Below are 7,586 nucleotides of genomic sequence, written 5' to 3' on the forward strand. Positions count from 1 at the left end.
TCTAGGCGGTTTACAGTAAAAGAGATTGTGAATACAATAAAAGAAAATGTAAATACAATAAAGAGAAGCTTTACGTACAATGAATTAAAGAGTATAGCAGTATATTTCTCGTACAATTAATTAAAGAGTAAAGCAGTCTACATCTGATAATATTAATAATGTTAACAACAGTTTGTGTGTTGCAAGGCCCGGAAGGCTCCTGGCCGGATATTTTCTCTGCTGCAGCTGCTTATTGGCCAGCTGGCGAAGCTCTGCGGCCTGCTCCAGAGGGAGAGAGTTCACAACAGACAGCGTATTGCACCCCAGAGGCTCCAAGTAAATGCTTGTGTAGAGCTGATAGGACTGGATTGGAAATGAGCGTCAAGGTCTGAAAAGTTTCCCTCCCAAACAAATCCAAAGTCCTGGTCTCTACCAGGAGGAACCAAGGCAAACTTGGCTCGTTTGAGAGCAGATCAGCCACCAATGAGGCAGCGGGGCCCCCCTCAAATCTGGGAGCCTTTTGGATCTGATGCTGCATCTCCACTTTCTTAGGAGTGACCAGCCAGGTCTTCATTGATGTGTCCTTAAGGATAGGGTGCAATGGCAGTGGCGTACCAAGGGGGGGCAGGGGGGGGCGGCACGCCCCAGGTGCAAGACCCGAGGGGGTGTTCAGCTGGCCACTTACCGAGCAATAGGCTGCTGCCGGGGAAAGGCTGCCATTGCCGTCAACAGAAAGAAGATGGCGCCAAATTCTCCCTCCCTGCTACTTCTCTTCCTTGAGCCGAGCAACTCTAGCCGTCCGACGTCAATTCTGATGTCGGAGAGGACGTTCTGGGCCAGCCAATCACTGCCTGGCTGGCCTGGAACGTCCTCTCTGATGTTAGAATTGACGTCGGGCAGCCAGAGTTGGTCGGCCCGCGGGAAAAGAAGGAGGGCGAATTCAGCGCCGGCCTGTTTCCAATGGCCAGTGGCAGCCTTTCCCTGGCGGTGGTGGCAGCATGGTGGTGGTAGCGGCGGTGGCATGGGGGAGGGAAGGGAGAAAGAAAGGGGGGGAGCCAGGGAGCCAGAAAGAAAGCAAGGGGGGGGACAGGGATCCAGAAAGAAAGAAAGGGGGCAGGGTGAAAGAAAGAAAAAAATGGGGCATGGGGAAAGAGAGAGAAAGACAGACATAGAGAAAGAAAGGGGCATGGAGAAAGAGAGAAAGACAGACATACAGAAAGAAAGGGGGCATGGAGAGAGAAAGAAAGAAGGGGACAAGATGAAACAAAGAAAAAGTTGGGGGAGGGAATGAAGTCTGGAGGAGAGGAAGCATATAGGAGGCTGAAAGAAGGGAAAAAATATTGGATGCACAGTCAGAAGAATAAAGTGCAACCAGAGACTGATGAAATTACCAAACAAAGGTAGGAAAAATGATTTTATTTTCAATTTAGTGATCAAAATGTTTCCGTTTTGAGAATTTATATATACTGTCTATTTTGCACTATGGGCCCCTTTTACTAAACTGCAATAGCAGTTTTTAGCGCAGGGAGCGTCGAGAGCAGCGTGGGGCATTCAGCGCAGCTCCTTGCGCTAAAAAACACTCGCGTTTTAATAAAAAGGGAGGGGTATATTTGTCTATTTTTGTATAGTTGTTACTGAGGTGACATTGCATAAAGTCATCTGCCTTGACCTCTTTGAAAACCCGCGGAATATAAATGATAATTAACATTTTCTCTGCGTTCAATGTGCTTTGTGTTTTTAAAATTTTATTGTTGGTAGATCATTTTGACTTGGCCACAAAGGTAACGGGGAGGGAGGAAGGGGAGCTGCTGAAAGACATCTAGTAATCCTTTCAGGCTTGACTGCAGGGAATTATTTTTGTAAAATCATGTTTTATTATGTGACTGGCACTATTTAGACTTTAATTTCTATGAATGAATAGAATGAAAATGATATAAAATTACTTGCTTGTTTTTATGTGCGTGCGCTGAAGGAAAGTGGAGAGAGAGTGGGCTGAGGACGCTGAAGGGAAATGGGGAAGAGAGAGTACGGAGAAGACGCTGATTTATAAATTGACAATTGTACAGAATATTGTTTCTTTTTATACTTTAATATAATAAGTTCGATATAAAACAATTCAAGGCTTGTGTGGATGGAATCAGATGGTTTGTGGGGATGAGGACCGAGCTTACGGGAATTAGTCCAATAAAATGGTAAAATGGTATTTTCATATTTCTCATTATTTGTTTTATTTTTATTTGTTAATTTGTAAAGAGGTGATTGTTATGTATCAGTTTTTCAAATTTACATCTACTGTCTTTATATTTTGCACAGTATTAGAGGACATGTATTACTGTTTTTGTGGTGTTGTGGTGTTGCATTATATGCAGAGTCTGGTTTCTTGGCAGTTCAGTTTAACTTTTGTCTACATATTTCTATTTTTAGTTTGTGATTATTCCATATTGGGCAAAGGTGTATCTGTCTGTGTGTATGAAAGGGACATGGCTTTCTGATAGCATCGACTGTACTGGATCAATTGACTGTGCAGGATCTGGTTTGTTTAGTTTTACAATGTGTGTGTTAGTGTTCTAGTGCTCACTGCAGTGTTTAAGATGCTGCCTTTTCCTAGGTACACTCTTGTTGTGCGCTATGTAGATTGTTACTAAAAATCATATTTTTCATATAGATGGGGGGGGGGGGGGGTGTCAAAAAATGATGGGCCCCGGGTGTCATATGCTAGATACGCCACTGTGCAATGGTACTATGACCCCTTCCCTGGGAGGAGACTCATAGTCCAAGACAGATAACATCTCTGCCTTAAATGGAATGGCCAAAGCCATCTCTTTGACAAATTGTTTATTGTGAGCTTCTATGCCATTACTAATGACTGGGGAGTCAATTCAGAGCAGTTTGCATGAGCTTCTGTAGAGGTGTTACAATACAGAGTTATTAAGTCCGGCATAATTATGGCATAATCAGTCATCCTACTTATTTGCATATGTTCATACCAAATCAATCGTCCTACACATCTAATATTAGGTTTACTATTGCAACTAAGTAGACTATATTTACACACCTCCTAAGGAGTTTTGCCTAAAACCAAATCCAATCCAGTGAAAGAGAGAGAATCTTCTCTTGAGGTACTGATGAGTCAAAAGGGACTCTATACGACAGCTCCTCCAAGAAGTAATACAGGTCTTCAGTCAGACTATTCTCCAAAATCCAAATGGGCCAAGAAGGCCTTAACCTGCCTCAGTTCAGTGAGTCAATGGCTAGGCCTCAAAAGATGCCAAGGTACAGCCCTACCCTCTGGCTCCGGGATAGCAGTACCATATGGGTTCATGCTGATGCTGGTACATCTCAGGGCATTTATTTATTTAAAACATTTCTAGTCTACCTTTCAACTAGGCAGATTACAAATTCACATACATAATGTATAAAATGTACAAATTTGAACATCTACCCAAAAATCATCAGATCTGAAACGAACTACCTCATGTTCCAAAAGAAACTAAACACTACACTCAACACAGAAAGATGACCCTTGAGCCTACAAACACTTTACTACCTCACCGATACCACACTCAACACAGAAAGATGGCCCTTGAACCTACAAACACCTTGCTACCTCAATGATCTATGCACACCATCATCCACGTGACCTTGGACTACGCTACCTCCACCTTCTACCTCCCAGTACAACTCTTACAACATGGAAAAATTAGGTTCTTACCTACTAATTTTCTTTCTTTTAGACTCTCCAGACCGGTACAGTTCACTGATGGGTAATAGCTCACCATGATCAGCAGGTGGAGACAGAGGCAAAAACTTTATATTGATACAGTTTTTACTGATGACTATAGAACAAAGGAACAGCAATAACAAATTGTGTCAATAAGATACAAGGAAGTCCAAACAAAAACAAAATACGTATATTCAAGTCATCAAAATTTTCAAATAGTGTAAAAAAAAAACCCTCCTCTCTCCAACACCTCCCCCCCCAAACAAAACAGAAACAATCAAATATGTGAACACCAAAAATAGACTAGTATTGATCGAACAAGAATGAACAATAAAAGTCATCAGATTCCACCCCTACATACCCCACTCCAACCGAACCAAATCCCCCCCCTAAAGATAGAACTGAGGTATGAAAGGAAGAACAGAGTGATGGAGAAATCAGGGCGTACTCAAAGCAAATTCAAAATTTGGCTGCACTGTTGAGATGATAAAGAATTAAGGTGATGGTCCCAAATAGCTAAAAACTGTTTCCTCTGTGTGAGACAAAACCTTTTGGCTGTAATGCAAGTAGCTGTGCTTTCCCCTAATATAACTAGTCTACCAAATAGCCAAGCAGAACTAAGAAGTGCTAATTAGAACAGTAACAACACTCCGAACAGAGCAATACTGTTGGAAATTACATAGAAAAAAACCCCTTCAGCAAACGTCCCCACAGCTCGCCAGCAACCATAGCTGAGCCATAGCCGCTGCTCTGTAATCTCCCCGACCCTAGAAAAATACTATAACCCGCATAAAAATAATCATACTCTTCATGCAAATCCCGCAAGAACAATAGACAGAGAGGCAGGGTGGGGACTGTACCAGTCTGGAGAGTCTAAAAGAAAGAAAATTAGCAGGTAAGAACCAAATTTCTCCTTCTTTAGCACCTCTCCAGACCGGTACAGTTCACTGATGGGATGTACCAAAGCAGTACCCATCAGGGGTGAGACCCCCTTAGGGCCGCCACCAAAACACGCTCACTGAACACCTCCCTCTCTCTTCCTTCCTTCCTGGACGACCACAAGGTAGTGTCACAAAAAGGAATGCAGAGAAGATCAAACTGTGGCCTTACAGATATCCACTGGAGGCACCAGAGAAGACTCAGCCCAAGAAGCTGCCTGACCTCGAGTGGAATGAGCCTTGAGAAAATCCGGAGCAGGCTTCTTCTGAAGAAGATATATGGAAGCGATAGTCTCCTTGATCCAGCGCGCAATGGTAGTCTTGGAAGCGTCATTCCCCTTACGAGAACCCGCTATGAGGACAAAAAGATGATCTGATTTTCGGAACTCCTGGGTCCACTGAACATAAGCATGAAGAACCCAACAGACATCCAACTTGCGCAACTGCCTCTGCTCTAACGAGCCCTCCCAGCTACCCAAGACTGGAAGGACCATGGACTGGTTGACATGGAAATCTTAAGCAGAAAGGAATGAACAGGCTGCAGTAGAACCCACTCCCTAGAAAACTCCAGGAAGGGAGGCCTACAAGAGAAAGCCTGCAGCTCAGAAACGCGTCTTGCAGAAGTAATGGCCACCAGGAAGACCGCCTTGAGAGTAAGGTCCTTCAACGAGCAGGAACCCAGGGGCTCAAAGGGAGGGTACATGAGCATGGACATTACCAGATTAAGATCCCAAGCTGGAACCGAAGGCCGCACCAGAGGCCAAAGCAATTTGGCTGCCCTCAAAAAGCAAACCCCATCCGGAATAGATGTCAAGCGCCTACCCTGCAGCAACCTGTGAAAAGCGGACAAAGCTACAAGCTGAACCCAGAGAGAAAACAAGGCCAGGCCCCTGACCAGGCCATCCTGCAAAAACTCCAAGATGTGAGGCAAAGAGGTGCGAAAGGAAACCATTCCACACATGGCACACCATTCCTTAAAAATACACCAAACACGCACATAAGCCCGAGAAGTGGAAAGCCTCCGGGACCCCAAGAGAGTGGAAATCACTTTATCCGAATAACCTTTTATACCTAGGTGTTCCTATTCAAGAGCCAAGCTGTAAGACAAAAGGGACCTCGATCGAACATTGGAACAGGGCCCTGAGTCAGAAGGTTGGATGAGAGGAGCAGTGGAAGAGGATGTGTCATGAGATGATGAACAGATCTGTGTACCACGGGCACCTGGGCCAGTCCAGGGACCCCAGGATCATGCAGCTGGGGCGCCGAGCAATGTGAAGAAGATCTCTGCCCACCATCAGCAGGAAACATGTACAGGAGGCCTGCTGCTGGCCAAGGCTGTACCAGAGCATCCAGCCTCTCGGCCTGAACATCCCTGTGCCAAATGAAGAACTGGGGTGCTTTGGCATTGACACTCATGGCCATCATGTCCATGACTGGCTGACCCCCAAGTCTGCACAATCAACTTGAAAGCTGCAGGACCAAGACACCACTCTCCGGGATCTAGCACGTGCCGACTGAGGAAGTCCGCCTGGACATTCTCCACTCCTACTATGTGGGAAGCCAAGATGTACAGAAGATGCAACTCTGCCCAGGCCATGAGCAGAGCCGCCTCCTGTGCCACCAGACGACTCTTGGTTCCTCTCTGATGATTGACATAGGCCACCGCCGTGACATTGTCCAAGAGAATCCGAACAGACTTGCCCGACAACAAGGTCTGTAATGCTAGCAACGCCAGCCGGATGGCTCTGGAGACCAGTTGCCCTGAGCCGAGCGACCGAGACACTGAGTTCCCCAGCCGAGGAGACTGGCATCCGTGAGAAGCACTGTCCACTGGGGCTAATTCAGAATCACTCCCTGCACCAGGCTGGCAGAATGGACCCACCAATGGAGACTGTGACGAACCAACCCCCAAAGAACGGGAGAGTTTATATCATGCAACGGGGGCAACCACCGCTGAAGCAGAGCATATTGAAGCTGGCGCATGTGAGCCCGGGCTCCCTAAACCACGTCCAGGGAAGCCGCCATTGACCCCAAAACCTTGAGAAAATCCTGTGCCCAAGGACACCGGGAAGCCATCAGAAGGCAAATCTGCGACTACAACTTGGTCACTTGGGCCTCCGGCAGGAAGACCCTTCCCAAGCTGGTATCAAAGAGAATACCAAGGTACTCGAGGTGCTGAGACGGAGCCAACCAGCTCTTGGACAGGTTGACTACTCATCCCAGTAACTGCAGGAACTCCACCACCCGAGCAGTAATCTGAGAGCTCTCCTGAAAGGACTTTGTCGGATCAACCAGTCGTCCAGATAGGGGTAAACCAGAATGCCCTCATTGTGCAAGGCTGCCACCACGACCATAATAATCTTGCTGAACATCCATGGAGCCGTAGCCAAACCAAAACGAAGCACAGAAAACTGATAGTGCCTTCCCAAGATCGCAAAGCTAAGGAACCGCTGATGGGAGGCACCACCAGAATGACAGTTCTCAGGGTCTCCATGTGAAAGGACGTAACTCGGAGAGACCTGTTGACCCTCTTGAGATCCAAGATGGGCTGAAAAGTCCCCTCTTTCTTGGGTGCCATGAAGTAAATTTGAATACCAGCCGGTGCAATACTTCTGAGGAGACACTGGAACTACCGCTTTGCGGCCTGGCAACCTTTGAAGCGTCTAGCGAAAAGCCCGCTTCTTCCATGCCGCCTGACAAGGAGAAGCAAGAAAGTGATCTGGCAAAAAGTAGGAAAACTCTAGAGCATAACCATCCCAAATCACTTCAAAGACCCACTGATCCATCATAATCTTGGCCCACCCCTGGTAAAAATCCCCTAACCTGGTGCCGTCATTCTTGGGGATCCCTCCCTGCCTGCCCGCCCGCAGCTGAAGCTGCTTCCGGGGATCCCTCCCTGCCTGTCTGAATGCCTGCTGCACCACCCCTCACCCCCGAAGCCAACCCTG

This window comes from Geotrypetes seraphini, chromosome 2, assembly GCF_902459505.1.
Source record: "Geotrypetes seraphini chromosome 2, aGeoSer1.1, whole genome shotgun sequence".
In the NCBI taxonomy this organism is placed as follows: Eukaryota; Metazoa; Chordata; class Amphibia; order Gymnophiona; family Dermophiidae; genus Geotrypetes; species Geotrypetes seraphini.